This window comes from Sus scrofa, chromosome 11 (assembly GCF_000003025.6).
Source record: "Sus scrofa isolate TJ Tabasco breed Duroc chromosome 11, Sscrofa11.1, whole genome shotgun sequence".
Classification (NCBI taxonomy): Eukaryota; Metazoa; Chordata; class Mammalia; order Artiodactyla; family Suidae; genus Sus; species Sus scrofa.
In genome coordinates, this window is record NC_010453.5 from 4,692,248 (window position 1) to 4,712,384 (window position 20,137).

Here is a 20,137-nt window from a genome sequence, read left to right on the forward strand (position 1 = left end):
GTGCCGGTTTCCTTCCTCCATACATGTAAAGAGCCTCTGCTATGTGCCAGTCACCTGATTTAAATGCATTTTCTTTCTTTCTTTTTTATTTTATTTTACTTTATTTTATGGCTGCACTCAGGCATATGGATTCTCCCGGGCCAGAAACAGAATCTGAGCGGCAGCTGTGAGCTGTGGCAACACCGGATCCTTTAACCCACTGTGCTGGCCAGAGATTAAATCTGCTCCTCCACAGCAACCTTAGCCACTGCAGTCAGGGTCTTTTTGCCTTTTTTTTTTTTGAGGGCTGCCCCCTCGACATATGGAGGTTTCCAGGCGAGGGTCCAATTGGAGCTGCGGCTGCCGGCCTGTGCCACAGCCACAGCAGTGCAGGATCCAAGCCAAGTCTGTGACCAACACCACAGCTCACCACAATGCCAGATTCTTAACCCACTGAGGGAGGTCAGGGCTCAAACCTGCGTCCTCAAGGATCCTAGTCAGATTTGTTTCCACTGAGCCACGACAGGAACTCCACTGTGGAGTCCCCAGGTTCTTAACCCACTGTGCCCTGGTGGGAACTCCTTAGATGTGTTTTCTTATGTAACCTTCCAGCGCCCTAGGAGCTGGATCGTTCTGTGCTCATTTCACCACATTCGCTGCAGCACTGCCCAGCCAGTGCAGGGCTGGGCCATGCCCAGACCCTCTGACTGGAAAACCCATGGTCTCTCGCCTTTGCTGCCCTGCCCAGTGGCAGGTGAATGAACTAAACTTCTCGGTGCCATGAATTAATATCATCCAGCCGTCCCAGGGGATGGCCATCAAAACAGTCATATTCTTGTTGGTTTGAATCGACAAATCAGAGACTTATTTTTCAAGGCTGACTTTTTTGTTTTCGCTCATTAAAGTGTCGTCATTTTACAATATTTTGGGTGTAGAAAGTCTGCTTTCTAAATCACCAGTGAGGTCAAATCACACGCCCTGGGGATATGTGGCCGATTGGCTGGGCAGGATGGCATCCAGCTAATGTATCTACAACGCTGTCATTATCCTTTTAATTTTTTACTTTTTGTCTTTTTAGGGCCACACTTGCAGCATACAGAAGTTCCCAGGCTAGAGGTGGAATCAGAGCTGTACCTGCCGGCCTACACCACAGCCACAGCAACCCTAGGATCCTAGCTGTGTCTGGGACCTCTGTCACAGCTCATGGCAACGCCAGATCCTTAACCCACTGAGCGAGGCCAGGGATCGAACCCGCATCCTCATGGATACTAGTCGGGTTCATTACCACTGAGCCATGACCCGAACTCCTGTCTTTATTTAAATCTAAGCTTTCAGCTAGGAGGCCAAAGACACAGCCCCTTTATAGTCTATTAAACCTGAAAAGTGAGTTCATTCATCAAAACAAGTGTCTATCCATCATCTACGGATGGTCAAGAGAAACCTGGGCCCTCAGGGATCACACAGTCCGTTGGGGTAGACAGATGATTTTTACGGCAAATGGACTGAAAAAATGAAGAGCTAAGTGCTGTCAACTGCGAGGGGGTTGAGACGCTGCGGGCAGGAGGGACGAGCTGAGGACAGGTTCGCAGGATGAAGACTCTGGGGAGGGGAGGGCTGAGGCCCTCGCGGCTTGGACCGGTGGGAGCCTGGGGTACGTGTACGGCTGCGCAGCTGAGCGGGCTGTGGATTTGTGGAGACGAGTGTGGAATGTTAATCCGACCCAGAGGGACGCGGGCAAGGGTGTTGGGGGTAGAATCAGTGGTACAATCAGCCTACCTTAAATAAAACCTCTTGTTCTCCGTAGTGTCAGCCTGGATTCCCAGCCCTGGAATTTGCTGAGGCCGAGCGGTGGCCAGAGAATCTCAGACTAACAGGTCTGGAACCGGGGAGCACACCTTGCCTTCTGGGGAGCACAGAGGGAAACCAGAATGTTTTCTTGTGTGCTTCGCTCCTCACCCAGCAGCGCCTGACTCCAGGAGGCTGGGGAGCATCTGGCTGCTTAGAAAAGATGCAAGAGTTGCTGAGCTTAACTGAGATGGGGACGCCTCTTCCAGGGCTAGCAGCAGGCACCCCTTTATTCTAGGGGAGAGCAGAGAGAGACAGAGCCAGAAAGTGCCAGCCTTGGATGCAAACAGGATCCGGTCCCGTCCTGCGAGTCCCCAGTGATGAGCACCGAAACCCCATTTTTTCAGTCGGTGCTTATCCCTTGAGTGCCTCCGACTCCGGAAGGCTTGTGGGAGCCCCTTGAGGAACAAGAAGCTTGTTCCATCACAAAGCTTGCCGCCAAGTTGAGAGAGGAGACGTGTACACAAATCACTTTTTTTTTTTTTTTATTATTTTCCCACTGTACACAAACCACTTTAAGTTAGATAAGTACCAATTGCATGATTCACAGTGTTATATGGGCTCAGAGAAGGGATTGTTTATCCTGTAGGTCATCCTAAAATGCCACGGCTGGAGAGGGGGCCACCTGATCCAAAGAGAAAAGCTGAAAATCTCCAAGGGTAACATAATTAGAGCTTTAAGTAACACTTGACTCCGTCCTGTTCCTCACACACCATCAAGCTCCGTGCCACCTCCGCACCGCACACCACCTGTTCCTGTTCCTTCTCCCGGGGACACGCTTCCGCCTTCACATGGTCACCTCCTCCAGGAGGCCCGCACTGATGCCGCCAGCTCCTCACCTCTCGCACTCTCACGTGAGCTCCCGAGAACTGGAACCGCATCTCTCTGCAGTTCTATCCCCAGGCCTGGGAAGCAGTGCAAATGCTCAATAAATAAATGATAGTGAATGATCGGAAACTGATGAACACCTACAGTTTAGGTATGTCCACCTCCGGAGCAAATAAAAATAGAATTCTGGAGTTCCCGTCGTGGCGCAGTGGTTAACGAATCCGACTAGGAACCATGAGGTTGCGAATTCGATCCCTGGCCTTGCTCCGTGGGTTAAGGACCCAGCATGGCTGTGGCTGTGGCGTAGGCCGGTGGCTACGGCTCTGATTAGACCCCTAGCCTGGGAACCTCCATATGCCACAGGAGCAGCCCTAGAAAAGGCAAAAAGACCAAACAAACAAAAACAGAATTCTGCTCCATAGAGGTGTTTTACGTTAACTAATCAACACAATTTAAGTCTCCCAAAGTGCTCACAGATGCTCTGCCGCTTGACTCTCTTCAGACTGGAGTTTCCCATTCAGTATTTGCTCAGCTCTGCTGAGAAAATTCATCAGAAAACAGGAGGGGGAACAGGAAAAGGTACGGGGAGGGAAGGAGGTGGAGAAGGAGGAGAAAATTCACTTTCTGGACTCCAGAAAGCCTCAAGCACCTACACCTAACCTCCCCAGTCAAAACTCTGATTTTCTTTTTTGTGCCCTAGGGTTTTTTCCCCTATGGAACCAGCTTCTCACTTCGTCCCGCCATTTCCCTATGACCCGTTTCTCAAAAATGTCAGGCTGGTTTTTCCACATGAGTTTAACCATATGCCTGGAGTTGGTATTGTAAAAGTTTGGCTCTAACTTGTGATTTTGCTGGAGTTCCCACTGTGCTGCAAGGGGATCAGCAGCCTCTTGGGAGCGCTGAGATGCAGGTTCGAGGATCCAGCACAGTGGGTTAAGGATCCATCATTGCCGCAGCTGTGGCTTAGGTCGCAACTGCGGCTTGGATCTAATCCCTAGCCAGGAATGCCATATGCCTCAGGGTTGCCCAAAAATGAGGAAAAAAAAAGGAAGGAAGGAGGGAGGGAGGGAGGAAGAAAGAGAGAAAGAGCTCAATATAACTTGTGATTTTACTGTCATTTTTGCATCTTGGCACCACCAGGCCTCCTTGCCACTTGACCGAATGGCCCCGTGTAAGGCACTAGTGTGGGGCCCCAGGGTGTACCCCCCGGGGGTTTCCTGAGATGCACAAGATCTGTCATCACTTGAGAGAAAGAGCATGGCTCCCACTTCTTCTTTTTAAAAAAAGACTCCATTAAAACAACCGAGAATTGCAATGTTAAACAAAAGGAAAAATTCCAAAATATATTTAGCAAATAGAAACTCCTGTTGAACATACAAGAAACTGTTCATGGTGATTCCCTGGATTGAGGAAGTGGGAATGGGTAGCCTGGGCAACAATGTTGAAAAAAGAATTTTTCTTGTATACTTTTTATCCTTTTGCATTTGGAACCGTGCAAACGTATAACTATTTTGAAAATTAAGTGAACTGAATTTTCTAAAAACTTAAAAGACATATTCATGTGAAACTATTTTTTAAATTACTAGGCACTAGCTAAACAATTTTTTTTCTCTTTCTTTTTTTTTTCTTTTTAGGACCACACCCGCAGCATATGGTAGTTCCCAGGCTAGGGGTCTAATCGGAGCTACAGCTGCTGGACTACAATCACAGCTCACGGCAACACCTGATCCTTGACCCACTGAGTGAGGCCTGGTATAGAACCCGCAACCTCATGGTTCCTAGTTGCATTTGTTTCAGCTGCGCCGCAACAGGAACTCCAACAATTTTTTTTTTTTTTTTTTTTTTTGGTAATGCAACTTAGTCCAAGCCTAGTTCTTCTTGTCTGAATCTGCCTACACAGAACACATACTCGAACTCCAATACTTCCTTAGGACTCTCTTTGGGCTTTTCTGCCTGCATTGGCTCAGACTCAGAGAGTTAAGAAAGAGAACAGTCTCTTTACAGAAGGGCGAGCTTTTTGGCCTGCCTCAAAGGGCTGGCTATGGGTGCTTTTCCTGCTCTGTCAAAAGGAAGAAGTTGCGAAGGAAGTGAGAGATGGGAAGAAAGGAAGTGAACCCAGAAAAATCTCTGTTCTCATGTCCCTGGAGCTCCATCCTCCAGGCCCAAACAGAAAAGAGATGAAAGGACCGCAGTGCCTCACGTGATCATGTAAGCAGTGATCACATGACCACCAACACTTGTCCTCAGAACAGTCCTGGGCTTTTCCCAGCACAAGAAGAGTGCTCTTCCTCCCAGGCACCTCTGCATCCTAACCTTTGCTGGGGTTGTTTGATAGGTTTTTCTTTCTTTTCTCTTTTTTTGGCTTCAGACTTTCCCAGTTCCCTCTGGTCAATTCTACCAAGCATGGTTGAAAATTTACTTTTTTTTTTTTCTTTTTAACAACAATTATGCACAAGAGCAGATATAGCTGCTTTCTGGCATAAACCTTGAGGATACACAATGATAGGTGAACCAGAATGTCTGTTAATAGGTCGTTCAGAGAAGAGGGAAACACAAGCCCATCTTTCCAGGCCTCAAGTCTGGGCCTGCTTCTCCTGACAACATACAGTGTCCCCAGAGCCACTGCTTCCTCATCTTTGCTGCCTCTAAGCAGTAAGGTGTTTTTTATTTAAGGATTCCATTGTCAGTCATTACTAAGAAATAGGAAATAGGCAATGAAAATAATAAATAAGAGAAAACACATTTTATAAAGGTCTGTGGTCGTTAGCAATGCTAGAAACACTAGCGGGTTGCAAGTGAAGAATTAGCGGCTAAAGGCTTGGCCGAATCCCTCCCCTCCTCCCCCATGGGATGTCCAGTTTGTGATCCTGAACAAGCTCTCACCCTCTAAGCTCCGGTTTCCTCATTAGACAAAGGGGGAGACCCCTACTTCACCAGGCCGTTGGGAAGATTAAGGGAGACACTGCACACAAGGACTCAGAAGCACAGGCAACCCCCAGGATGGATGAGATAAAAAGTGCATGGCTGTTCTGCTGGAATCTTTCGTCTCTTCTCAACAGGATAATTCAGTCAGAACAGTGCATGGCTGCTTTTTCAAAGAAGAAGAAATCCACAGTAGCCAAAGGTAGAATCAACCCAAGTGTCCACGATGGATGAATGGATAAACAAACTATGGCAAATACATGTAGTGGAATATTATGAATTCCTGGAAAAGGAACACATTTCTGACACATGCTACAGTATGGATAAGCCTTGAGGACACTGTGCTAAGAGAAATAAGCCTAAGCCAGTCACAAAAGGATAACTAGTGTATAATTCCACTCCCGTGAAGGACCTAAAAATAGTCAAATTCATAGAGACAAAAAGTAGGATGGTGGTTGCCGGGGGGCTGGGAGGAGGGGGAAAGCAGAGTTAGTGTTTGATGGGGACGGAGTCTCTGTCAAGGAAGATGAAAAGGTTTTGGGTACAGATGGCGGTGATGGTGGCACAACAGTGCTTAAGGTCATTGAACTGTATGCTTAAAACGGGTTAAAATGGTAAATTTTATGTTATGTATACCTTGCCACAATAACACCTGCAGCATATGGAGGTTCCCAGGCTGGGGTCAATCAGAGCTGTAGCCGCCGGCCTACACCACAGCCACAGCAATGCCGGATCCAAGCCACATCTGCAGCCTACGCCACGGCCACAGCAATGCCAGATCCTTAACCCCCTGAGCGAGGCCAGGGATCGAACCCGCAACCTCGTGGTTCCTAATTGGATTCGTTTCTGCTGCTCCACGACGGGAGCTCCCGGTGTGTTCATCTCTGCTGAGTTCCCTCGCCTTCCCGTCCCCAGAGCACAGATGTCTTCGGTCGGTCGCCACACTGATTTGCCTACACGCCCGCCTCTTCTGCTGCCCGCTGACGCTCCACCTGAGGCATGTCTTCCCAGAGCTCCCGAGCCTCTGCCAGGCGCCCCTGCTCCGTTGTGAGTCGCCACCGGGACGCAGGGGCTACAGATGCACCAGGCACATCAATGGGTCAGCGTGAAACCGGGCCTCAGGCCCCGGTCCCCTACCGGCCCTTTTCAAGTGCTTCTCCTTCATGGGCTTCCCTGGTCCCGAGAGTCACCTGGACTCCCTCTTTCCCACCCGTGCTGACCCTCTGGATGGAGTGACTCAGCTTTTGGATGGCGCACGAGGCTGGGCACTTGGCCCCACGAGACTCCGCTTCCTGTCTCTGCTCCCTGACGACTCTGGGTCTGCCAAGCGGCTGAGGTCACCCTCTGCTTGTCGCCACCTACGGCCAAGGAGAGCAGGAGCCACCAGAGCCCGAGGCTGGAAGGCTGAGCGCCATCCATTTCTGCCTTCCCTCCTCCGGCCCCCGTCAGTTCTGCCTCGGGACCTCCCAGGGTATGTCTTTCCTTCCGAAGCCGCCCTCCCGTCCTGCTGGTCAGGGCCGTGGTCCCCTAATGAGCCACTGCGCCAGCCTCCGCTGGCTCTCCTCAAGTCTCTGGCCCACCTGCCCTCACCCCGACGCAGGCCTTTCTCGCCACGACAGCCGGAGCCGTTGTCCCCAGATGCAAACCTGGTCCTGGTGCTCTCCTGCTGAGCCCACAGGCCCCCGGTGCTGCAGGACCAAGGTGAAGTTCTTTGCCAGAACAGGCCCCTCACTCGGCCCCCAGCCCCTCCCCCTCATCATTCCCACGCGCAGAGGGCTCCTCTCCCCACCGCCTTCCACCCCCTCTGCCCTGGCCCACGCTGCTCCTCTGCCCAGGGGAGGCATATGGTCTGGCCTGCCCAGCGCAGTCTCTGTCTACATTGGTTCTGTGCTATTCGTAACAGCCTGCCTTTCATTCTCCAAAGTGTCCTGCTTTGGGCAACAAGTGATGGGGCCACACTGCGTTTGCCCTCGTTCTTCACCTGGCCAACCTCTGCCCATCCTCCATGACCTGCTGGAGGTTGGGGGCCGGGGGCGGGGGGGAGCCTTGCCCGTCTCCTGCAGGGGACACCCCTCCGCCTTCCCGGGCAAGCGCGTGACAGTGTCCAGCACGGCGCACTGTTAGGGAATTGTCTGTCTGCCCTGCTGGACTCCTTCGGCCTCACATACCTGCTCAGCCCCAGCTCTCAGGAAAGTCCCTGACATAAAGCAGGGGTCAGCTTGCATTTGCTGGAGAGAATGGAGAAGATGAGTTCCTTTATTAAGTGCCCGGAACACTTTCTTAAGTGTTCCAGGTTCTTGGCACAAGAGATGAACATCCACTTTCTCCTGGAGTTCACCCTGAAGTGGAGGGGACGGGCATGAGTTAGTTTCTGAACAGAGGACGGGCGCAATTTCACCCCCAGAGCTGGGCTGGGGTGAGCTCCCCTGGAAGCACCAGGCTGTCTAAGGAATGAGGGCCGCTCTGGCCGAAACAAGCATTCAAGCAGAAAGGAAGAGGCACAATGCCATGAGCAAAGCCGGGTCAGAGAGAGGCGGGATGCCGGCTTTTAGGATGGCAGAAGCGGGCCCCTAGCGAAGGAATGCGGGTGGCCCCTCAAAGCTGGAAAAGGCCAGGAAATGGATCCTTCCCAGAGTGTCCAGGAAGAAATACAGTCCTGTCCAGACCTTGATTTTAGCCCCAAGACCTGGGTCAGACATCCCATCTTCAGAATAAAAAGATAATACATTTCAGTTCTAAAAAAGAAGATGCGGAGTGCCTTAGTGGTTCAGCGGTTAGCAAACCTGACTAGCACCCATGAGGACTCGGGTTTGATCCCTGGCCTCGCTCAGTGGGTTAAGGATCCTACGTTGCTGTGGCAGTGGTGTAGGCCAACAGATGTGGCTCCGATTCAATGCCTAGCCTGGGAACCTCCATATGCTGCAGGCGCAGTCGTAAAAAAAAGACAAAATAGGAGTTCCCATCATGGCTCAGTGGTTAATGAATCTCACTAGGAACCATGAGGTTGCGGGTTCGATCCCTGCCCTTGCTCAGTGGGTTAAGGATCCGGCGTTGCCGTGAGCTATGGTGTAGGTTGCAGACGCGGCTCAGATCCTGCGTTGCTGTGGCTCTGGCATAGGCAGGCGGCTACAGCTTGGATTCGACCCCTAGCCTGAGAACCTCCACATGCCGTGGGAGCGGCCCAAGAAATGGCAAAAAAAAGACCAAAAAAAAAAAAAAAAAAAGACAAAATAATAATAAAAAAATAATAAATAAAAAAGACGCAAGGAACAGATGCTGGGCAGACACATCCATCTGGGGTAGGACCCGGGACGGATGACCCACTTCCAGGCCAGAGCCACCTGTGGTGATGTCTTCTTTCCATCCCATCAGCTCACCTCTGGGACAGTGTGTTAACGTAATTCAGAATGTTCTGGTAAAGCCGGGGATGAGCAACTGCGCGCACACATCACGTCAGAGCCTCATCGCCTTTGCCCCAGTACGCGGTCCATCTTGGCCTTCCTTGCTCCCTAACTCTAACGTCAAGCACCCCGGTAGTCATGTTGAGTCATCACAATATCAAATCTGTAGAAAAAGAGCTACAGGCGGATGGTTACCATTCAAATTATTAAAATAAAAACTAATCAACAGACCCGAAAGTGGCAATACGGTCTGTTCCGTGAACAGCGTTCCAGCAGAAGTCGGCACCCTGCGGACGGTAAGCAGGGCGCCAGAGCTCTTTCAAATTAGCTCCACCCGGGAAAGGCCTCAATACCTTTCTTTCTGGGACTATTGTTAAATGGCCTGAGAACGTCTCAATCCTATAACCAAAGCACTTGGTTTTTTTAGGGCTGCACCTGCTGCATATGGAATTTCCCAGGCTAGGGGTTAAATCAGAGCTGCAGCTGCCAGCCTACACCACAGCTCATGGCAACGCTGGATCATTTATCCACTGAGCGAGGCCAGGAATTGAACTCACAGCCTCATGGATACTAGTCAGGTTCATTACTGCTAAGCCACAAGGGGAGCTGCCCAGAGCACATTCTTTTTCATTGTTGTCGTTGCTTTTTAGGGCTGCATCTGTGGCGTATGGAGGTTCCCAGGCTAGGGGTCAAATCGGAGCTGTAGTCTCTGGCCTACACCACAGCCACAGCCACGGCAGATCCGAGCCACATCTTTGACCTACACCACGGCTCACGGCAACGCTGGATCCTTAACCCACTGAGCAAGGCCAGGGATCGAATGCACAACTGCATGGCTCCTAGTCAGATTTGTGTCCACTGAGTCATGAAGGGAACTCCAAAAGCACATTCTTAAAGACAATTTCTTCTTAGTTTTTTCCTTAAGAGATGACGGATTAGCTGCTTTCAGACGAGAATATCAAGCAGGCATTTTCACGATATCGGTAATGAAGTTGGTTGGAAAAAGTGAGAACTACATCAGGAAACACCGAATGAGTGATTTTGTGATCTCTTCTAACGCCTAGGTCCAAACAACCCAGCCCGCCTGCAGGATGGCGACCCCCAGGGAGTGTTCCCATGAGGCCGGACCCTGCTCCGTCCAATGGTCCATCACCTGTTTGAACCTGAAAGGCATCGCTTTTTTTTTTTGGCCAGGTCTGCAGTATGCAGAAGTTCCTGGATCAAGGATCGAACCCATCCCACAGCAGTGACAATGCCAGGTCCTTAACCCAGTTAGCCACTAGAGAACTCCTAAAAGTTGTCACTCTCAATCGGTCCCCGTTCATTCCCCTTTCATCCTGCCACCACTCTAATTTAAATAATTGTCCCGCTTCCAATACTGGGGTATATGTCTTTCTTCTTCTATTTCTTTTCTTTCCTTTTTTATAAAAACTTTCAAGCATACAGACAAGTAGAGGGAATAGGAAAATGCAACCAATTTACTCATCACCTAGTTTTTCCACAAAAAAATTTACATGTAGTAAAATGCAGGGATTTTAAGTGTACAACATGTTTTGATAAAGGTATATACTTGTGGGGAGTTCCTGTCATGGCGCAGTGGTTAACGAATCTGACTAGGAACCATGAGGTTTCTGGTTCGATCCCTGGCCTTGCTCAATGGGTTAAGGATCTGGCGTTGCCGTGAGCTGTGATGTAGGTTGCAGACGCAGCTCAGATCCTGCGTTGCTGTGGCTGTGGTGTAGGCTGGCAGCTGTAGCTCCGATTTGATTCCTAGCCTGGGAAACTCCATATGCCACAGGTGCTCTGTAAAGAAAAAAAAAATTATTGAAGGAGCTCCTATGTGGCTCAGTGGGTTAAGGATCCAGCATTGTCACTACAGGAGCCGGGATCACTGCTGTGGTGCAGGTTCAATCCCTGGCCCTGGAACTTCCCCATGCCCCAAGTGGAGTCAAAAAAAAAAAAAAAAAAAGATTAGTTACATTAAAAAAAATCACCCACGGACTGCCAAACTGAACCAAGTGTTTAAGGAAACGTATGTGTGACACATTTTCAACTCAGCATAGGTGACTACAGTGCCTCAAGTACGCTCGGGAGAAAAGTTCACCTGTGAAGTAACTGGGAATTGGCCTGGAGATTAAGAGGCTGTTAATTTTGCCATCTTTTAGTTATTTTGTTCCATTACGGTATGTTTCTGAACTTGGCATGGGGAATTAAAAAGCTGATTTTCCAGTAGAAAATTGACAGAACACTGTAAACCAGCTATAATGGGAAAAAATAAGAATCATTAATAAAAGAAAAAAAAGCTGATTTTCTACAGTCAGACATTCTTAAAGGAGTTCCCTGGTGGCTCAGTGGATTAAGGACCCAGCATTTTCCCAGCCTGAGGAACTTCCACATGCCGCAGATATAGGTTAAAAAAAAAAAAAATCTTTTCTGCGATTATAAAATTTTGAAAAGGCATAAAGGTGTAAAGAAAGAAATTGAAGTCATCCACGATCCACCATTCAGACAAAACCACTGTTAACATTTGGGTGTATTTCCTTCAGTCTTTTTTTCTCTGCAATTTGAACAAGATTTTCTCTGCCCTGGGGCCCTGGATTTGGCTCTGGTGCTGAGCCTGCGGGAACTCACAAGGAGAACGTTCTGGTTTCCAGCAAAGCAGCGTGGTCTTCTGCCTTTGCTCACGGATGACTCTGCTTCTCTTTCCTTACGTTGTGTTCTAGCCCTGCCCCCACGGAACCCACAGCTATGGTCTTGCGACCCTACTTCAAGTCTTCACTCAACCTCTGGTCCCCTCATCACGTCCTGATCAGGATCTCCAAGCCCTGGCCCTTCTAATCCCTTCACTTCATCAACTGGACGCTGAAACCAAATTCCTGGAGCAGATCTGATCTTTATCGTACCTTTCCCCCAGTTACAAGCACTTTCCCACGGCATTAAGAAGCTTCTGTAAATTGAAATGCAGTGGTTGCATATTATTCTTTTTTACGTTTGGCCATAATTATCTCAACCATTCTCCTCATATTGACCTTATGCTAGTTTCAATTTGTCACTATTATGAATAACATTCCAATGAATATTTTTGTAAATAAATCTTTAGCCATATATCAGATTACTTTCTTATGTCTGGTGCATAGAAACAAAAGTATCGACATTAAATATGGCATAAAGTTATTTGATACATATTGCTAACTTAATTTCTAGGGAGAATGTGCAGATTCCCACAGCAAAATATCATGTGTCTGTCTTGTTGCATTGTTGCCAGTCTTGTGCATTGTTGTCAAAATAAAGAACAAAAGGGAATTTAGGAGTAGAAAGGAACTTTCTCAACCTGATCAAGAGCCTCTGAAAAATGTACAACAAGCACCATAATTAATGGTTTCAGATCAATGCTTTCCTCCTAAGATCAGATCAAAGCAAGGATGTCCACTCCAACCGCTTCTATTTAATGATGCATTATTTTAAAATATTTTCCAATATGAAATATTTAAAATCACAGTGCATTTTAGTTAGTATCTCTTTGTTTCTGAGAGTAGTTTATGTTTATTAGCTCTTTGTATCTCTTATGAATTATGTATCTGTAGTCTTTGCCTATGCTTCCGTTGGTGTTTTTTTAAAATTATTTCTGTGAGCTCTCTGTTTTTTTGCCTTAAAGATTTATTTCTACATAAACCAGCTATAATGGAAAAAATAAAAATCATTATAAAATTTAAAAAGATTTATTTGTACACATTTGTAGTTTGCATTTTGAATGCCATATTTTTGCAATACAGAATTTAGTTACATTTTTAACTACTGAGTTTGTCTCTTTTTACATTGCTTTTATGCTTAACCATTTCTTCTTTATGGTACTACCTGGTACTACAGAAACTATACTGCTTCCATATTCAAGAACTAGTGGGGTAGTTCAAAGCCCTATTACCAATTTTCCTATGAAAAATTTTTTTCTATCTGGCAACTGATGTTATTTGTGTCATTTTAGTGCATCAGCACGGAAAAAAAAAAATGCTGCATAGCACAGAGAACTGTACCCAGTATTCTGTGATAGTCTCTGTGGGAAAAGAATCTGAGAGAGAGTGGATATGTGTGCATGTATGGCCGGGACGCTTTGCTGCACAGCTCCAGCGCAGATCCATCCCTGGCCCCAGAACCTCCCTATGCTGTGGGGGTGGCCAAAAAAGAAAAGGGATAGATAAAGGAGACTAAATAAGAAGAATGGTTATTCTCATGTCCCATCAATCAGTACTTTATTGGATATACTGAGTATTGACGTCTCTAAAGGTCGTTAGTCTAAAAGGGAAGGATGATGATCTTTGTTTATTTGTTTGTTTTGGCCGCCCCGTGGCATCCGGAGCTCCCAGGCTAGAGATCAGATCCAAGACACAGCTGCAAACTAAGCCACAGCTGCAGCAATGCAGGATCCCTCACCCACTGTGGTGGGCCGGGATTGACCCCGAGTCCCAGGGCTCCCAAGATGCTGCCGATCCCATCGGGTCACACCGGGAACTCCCTCCGAGGATGATATTTTAACGATACTCTGTTAGTTTGTAAAAGTGACACTAAAGAATCTTTTATTTGACTATGTGTGGTTTAAGTCATGTATAGTATCACCAGGTGACTAGCTGATAAGTTACTGTATTTTTATTATAGTTCATATTTTTGTCTCATAATCAGCTTGGATGTGAGTCAGTAAGACAAGATGTACCTCAGAGTAACTACTTTCCAGAATTAATATAAGCATAAGATGAATAATAAGATTTTTATGTCAATGTCCTCAACATAAAACAAAGGGAAAGTCCAGATGAAGCAATTTAAGAGACTAATTTAGACCAAAGAGCAAGAAAGAATCCCAGATCACTGAGCTTCCAAAAAGAATTCATCCATCAAGCACAATTTCAAAATACATCAGTGGAAAGAGAGGAAAATTGCGCTACACAGCACTGCTGAAAGGCAGTCTGAACTGGAAAAGGTTTTAGCGCAATCTGAGCCCTTAGCTCCCTGGCCTGCTCTGCTTCCCCTGCACCCAGTTCAGTCCAGGCTTTCCAGAATGTGCTTTCTGTCCCAGCACAGTGCCTGCACGCAGCAGGGACTCAATGAATGGTAGTTCTTATGAACAGCTTTTCAGTAGGTTCTTGGGGAACAGAATCAACACTCCCGTGAATACCTAACCCTAACCCTAACCCTAACCCTTACCCTAACCCTGGGGCCAGGCTGTCTGGATTCAAATCCCACATCTGGGAGTTTCCATCATGGCGCAACAGAAACGAATCTGACTAGGAACCATGAGGGTGCTTTCAATCCCTGGCCTCGCTCAGCGGGTTAAGGATCTGGTATTGCTGTGAGCTGTGGTGTAGGCTGGCAGCTGTAGCTCCAATTCGACCCCTAGCCTGGGAACCTCCATATGCCGAGGGTAGGGCCCTAAAAAGGAAAAAAGAAAAAAAAAAAATCCCATATCTGTTATGAAGCAACTGTGTGACCTTCCGCGTGGTTTTCTCTTTTTCTCTTTCTTTTTTTCTCTTTAGGGCCGCACCTGCAGCGTATGGAAGTTCCCAGGCTAGGGGTTGCATTGGCGCTGCAGCTGCTGGCCTATACCACAGCTCATGGCAATGCCAGATCCTTAACCCACGGATCAAGGCCAGGGATCAAACCCTTATCCTCATGGATACTAGTCAGGTTCACTACCACTGAGCCACAACGAGAACTCCCAGCATGATTTTCTAACTTCTGGGTGTCAACGTACCCTGATTGAAAACGAAAATAACAGCATCATAGGTTTATGTCAGGTTGAAGGAAGACATGACATGCAAAATACCTGGTATACAGTAAGCATTTGAGTGAGCTATTCACACGCAAGGGAGAGCAAAGCACAGCCAGCTGGATAGTTTCGGTCTGTAACATTCCCTCCAAGTAAAACAAAACATATAAATACCTTTCACTGGCCACTGAATCAGGTTCAGCTGCACGAAATGAATAAATAACCCCTCCACACACACATACACCAGCAGTTTAGGAAAACAGAAATTAATTCCTCTCACAGATAAAATAACCCAGAAAGTAGGCAGCCCAGGACTTTTCCAGTGGACACATGATCTGGGTCCGGGGGCCTTTGGTTGTACTGCCCTCCCTCCACAGAGAGCGGCCTCATGGCCCTGGAGGTGCTCTGATCTCCTGTTCCAGGCAGTGGGGAGGAGCGGGGAGGGGGCGGGGAAATGGGCTTGCCCTTCCCCCTTTAAAAACACCTGTCAGTAGGGGCACCCAACACGTCCATCAACCCTCCATTGGTCAGAACTGGTCTCAGAATCCCATTGAGCTCCGAGGAAGCTTAGAAAATAGCCTCTCTTCGGCGGGGGTCAGGTGCCAGCGGATCACTGCGGGTCCGAGTACGAACCCAGGAGAACGGCCATGGGGGAGGCAAAGGGCGCTCCCCAGCAGAGCCTAGCAGCCAGCAACTGCTCCGAGCACGAAATAAAATACTATTTAAGAGAAATGAGGGCAACCCGCAAAGGTGTTCATTTGCTTCCTTATTTGTTAGGCCGCAGTTGTTGGGAGTTTACGGCGTTTTATGTTTTAATCCTAAGAGTTATGGAGAGGTTTATGCTCCCAGGCTCCCGGAAACGCTCGCCAGCGAGTGTCCACCCCATTCCCACCTCCACGCTCAGAGAGCAAAAGGCCTCAGGGAGGATTTCAAAGAAAAGCCACCAGACGGCTGACAGCTCCGAACGCTAAGACCTAGCGCAGACTTTAAGGAAGGGGCGTGAGTCAGGCAGGGCAAGAAACGGCTAAAGGTTGACAAATAATCGTCTCCTGCGGCACAAAGGACTCTGCCCCGGGAGAGACGGGAGCAGGAGCGGAAGGAGGAGGGCCGGTCGTTAGCGCCACTAAGACTGAAGGCAAGGGGAGGAGAGGCAGAGGCGACCTAGGTTGACCTGTAAGGAGCAAGGGTCTGGCAGGAAGGCTGCTAAATACCGCAGGTGGAGAGTACACACGGACGTCCCTGAACGCGGGGGTATTTGCATATGCTCCTCCCCCAAGGCGGGGCTGGGGCGGAGGGGCGGGGCACAGGTGGGGGGCGGGTGAACGCTTGCACCTCACGCGTTTCCTTTCCCGAGCCCGATTCGCTCACGGAATAACGATGTTTCAGGGCTCAGAGACGGGGTACTGTGTTGATCTGAAAGACAAGTCCTAGTTTTGCATGTATGGAAAAAGTAATAATTACATACTTTCAGTAGATTGAAGAATAGATCCTACAGAGAGGGAAGAATTTTCCGTGTTTTAAGATACCGGTAAAGGAGTTCCTGTAGTGGCGCAGCAGAAACGAATACGACTAGGAACCATGAGGTTGCAGGTTTGATCCCTGGCCTCGCTCAGTGAGTTAAGGATCCGGTGTTGCCCTGAGCTGTGGTGTGTACATCGCAGAGGCAGCTCGGATCTGATGTGGCTGTGGCGCAGGCCAGCAGCTGCAGCTCCGATTAGACCCCTACCCTGGGAAGCTCCATAATGCCACTCTCCTTTTAGGGTATGGTCCTAAAAGCAAAAAAAAAGATATCATTAAAAAAATTATAGGAGTTCCCGTCGTGGCGCAGTGGTTAACGAATCCGACTAGGAACCATGAGGTTGCGGGTTCGGTCCCTGCCCTTGCTCAGTGGGTGAACGATCCGGCGTTGCCGTGAGCTGTGCTGTAGGTTGCAGACGCGGCTCGGATCCCGCGTTGCTGTGGCTCTGGTGTAGGCCGGTGGCTACAGCTCCGATTCAACCCCTAGCCTGGGAACCTCCATATGCCGCAGGAGCGGCCCAAGAAATAGCAACAACAACAACAACAAAAAAAAAAAGACAAAAGACAAAAAAAAGAAAAATTATAAATTGTAACACAGTGGCTTTCCAGTCAAGATAGTACAGCAAGATGCATTTCATCCTCTGCAAAACATTAAGCAATGCCAAACAAAATATACCAAACAGAACATACACAGAGTAAAATAAAAAAGATAATAAGACAATGACTTAGGAGGACAAAAAAGAGGAAAGGCAGGAGCTGATGGGACCTGGGCCATGGGTCTCCAAACAGGCAGTAGTTCCAGACAGGCAAGGGTAACTGAGAATCCTGCCCCCTGTGGTGACGGTGATGGGGACAAAAAGTGCCCCACCTGAGACTAAAGACCAAAGCCAAGGTCACTGCCGAGGCCCTGGGCTGGGACACAAAACCCCGTTCTTCCTCTTTCCTCTCTCCTTCTCCAGACCCCAGCCCACAGGGGGAAGCCCCCACCCCGACCCCGGGGTGCCCTGCAGCTCCCCAGAGCTGAGTAAGATGCAGCTGCCCTTGGTGAAAGGGGGATGCAAAGGATGGGCAGGCCTTTCCACTTCTCTCTCTTCCCCTCTCTCTGCTCAAGTTCAAGTTTGCTGTTGCACTTATATCTTCATTTCGTCTGTAACGGTAAAAGAAGTGCCTCGTAGAGCGGTTCATCACAAAAACAGGCAATGTAACTGACCCCTTAGAAAAGGAAAAGCATTTTGTCTCATGATACCTATGCCTGATCAAGTAGAGTATTTTCTAGTCTCTATATCACTCAAAATCCTATTTTAGTGAGTTTTCTATTTGTTCTATGACTTCCTTGTACAGCATTTGTTTTCCTCAGTTTCTGGTTTCCTTGTGTGTGCATGTGCGTGTGTGGGCGCACACGCATGTTTGTATGTAGTTATGCAAATGTCTTCATTTTGTCATTAAGTACTTCCAAATTCTTAAGTATTCAGTGCGTGTAATGAAATCTATTTTCTTCCTCAAGACGATCTTCCGGGAGCCCTCTGACTTCCTGTTTCCATGCGAACCGACAGCTTCCCAGGCCTGTTACACACGTGACCCCCGCGCTCTCTGCAGTGATCTGGGCTGACTCCCGGCTTCAGCTTCCTGGGCGCACAGCCCCCTCTTTCTTAGATTCCTTCTCAGTCCCGGAGGAGCACATCCTCAATTCATTTTCTTTTTCAGAAAGGGAATATGTAGCAGTAAACTCTGAGTGCTTAACATTTTTTGTTTGTTTGTTTGCTTTTTAGAGCCTCACTTGCAGCATAAGGAAGTTCCTAGGCTAGGTGTTGAATCAGAGCTATAGCTGCCGGCCTACACCACAGCCACAGCAACGCCAGATCCTTAACCCGCTGAGCAAGGCCAGGAATCGAAACCGCAACCTCCTGGATACTAGTTGGATTCGTTTCTGCTGCACCACGGTGGGAACTCCCCCAATACACTTTCTGAAGTAAAAAAAAAAAAAAAATTCATTGTTTTCTATACTAATCGATTTTTTCCATCTGAACACTTGAGTTTTTCTTCAGGGAAATTATCATTAGTTGTTTCTTTAAACCTTTTCTTTCCACTCACTGTTCTCTCCTCCTGAAACTCCTATGATAGATTCTGAATCCTCCTTGTCTCTGTACTTTCCCTCCCTTTGCTCCATGTTTCAAAATGTTTCCACATCTGGAGCTCCCCACATGGCACAGCCCAAACGAATCTGACGAGGAACCATGAGGTTGAGGGTCGGATCCCTGGCCTCACTCAGTGGGTTAAGGATCTGGCGTTGCTGTGGCTGTGGTGCAAGCCGGCAGCTGCAGCTCCGATTAGACCCCTAGCCTGGGAAGCTCCATATGCTATGGGTGCGGCCCTAAAAAGACAACAACTACAACAACGACAAACCAAAATGTTTCCACATCCATAACCCCTGGATTACTGTTTGATCTTCCTTCAGACCTTCCACTTTTGACTTTTCAGCTTAGCAATGATGTTTTTAATTTTTGAGAATTTTGAATTTCCTGACTTCTCTTTTTTTCATGGCCATCTGTCCCTATTCTTTTTTCCAATAGATAAATAGTATATCTTTTGGAGCTCAGATTAGACAGTTCTTTTTTAAGTTTTGTTTCTCATCTCCCACTCTCTGAAACCATGTGTTTTACTTATTCAGACTGGTCTTTCATAGCAGTAGTTGCTTTTAAATGTCTTTCCATCTCTGCTTGACGTCGCTTGCCTTAGGAGTGATGGGATATATTGATTTTTTACAGGCAACTTAGATGTGTCTCCTTTGCAAACAGTAGGTCCATTTATCCCAAAGGCCGCTCTCTCAGCCTACCCCCACCCCCAACCCCACCCCCACCAGAACAGGGGGTGGGTACAAGTCTGTGTAAGTGGGCCTGTCCTCCCCACCGGCAGGCTTCTGGGAATTGCCGGAACAAACTGGAATCCCTGGGATCTTGGACACCTGTGCCTGGGACTCCAGGTGGGGGTCCCGAGTCTCAGCTCCCGCCCTGCCTCAATCAGCTTTGACCCCAGACCTTCACCGTGGGGTCTCCTCAGGCACAGCTTTGCCTTTGACACCAGGGCTCCCAGGGCGGCAGCTGGCCAAGCGGTGCTGCTCCAAGTACCTACTGGAGGGGGAGGGCGCACCGACCGGGCCGCTCTGTGGCTGGTCCTTCCCATCATCGCTCCTCTCCAAACCTGCTGACTCCACGTCCTGGAATCCCTCCAGAGCTCTGCCAGGAAGAACAGCCATCACACCCATGGTGGCCTGGCTTAACGTCTCCTTCTGCTGCAATCCACTTTCCACCCACTTTCTATCGTCTGTAAATACTCCATAGTGTCTTGTCTGTGGATGGAGCTTTCTTATTCTCAAGGTCTCCGTGTCCTTCCACTGTTTTCCTATATCCTCTCCCATTCCACTGGGATCTGCTGGGCTCTGGGCAAGAAGAAGACAGACACAGACACAGCCCCTCTTCTCATGAGGTTTAGACTCTTGAGTAGAACAGACAGCTCAGGGCGTTAGCAGAGCACGTGTTGCAGGAAGATGCCCCGACCGGATTTTCGGGTGAGGAAAGGCCTGCAGAGGAAAGGCTGCCCAAGCTGAGATCTGAAGGATGACCAGGTATGATGTGGGGGCCAGAGGATGGGTGTAGGGGATAGAAAGGAGGGCGGAAAGGCATTCCAGCCTGAAGGAAGGGCATGTGAAAACGAGTGCTCCCTGCGGGTGAGAGTGGGCAGCACGTAAAGGGCCTGTAAACATCCTTATGCCTCACAGGATAGACTGGCCCGAACAAGCTTCCCCAGAGAACTGCCCACCTGTGGCCTAAGACCACCTCTTTCCTGCGCTTTTGTTTCAAAGGACGGAAGGGAATCGGCATCTACAAAGGGC

At 48.5% G+C, this 20,137-nt stretch overlaps 1 long non-coding RNA gene across 3 annotated transcripts in view; it reads right to left on the bottom strand.

Moving 5' to 3' along the window:
• LOC102162556 overlaps positions 2,296-20,137 on the bottom strand; it is a 37,149-nt gene continuing 19,307 nt past the window's right edge. For all 3 annotated transcript variants that reach the window (XR_002336625.1, XR_002336623.1, XR_299180.3), the window contains one exon: positions 2,296-2,729. This is a non-coding gene — a long non-coding RNA (uncharacterized LOC102162556). The remainder of the gene's footprint in view (positions 2,730-20,137) is intronic.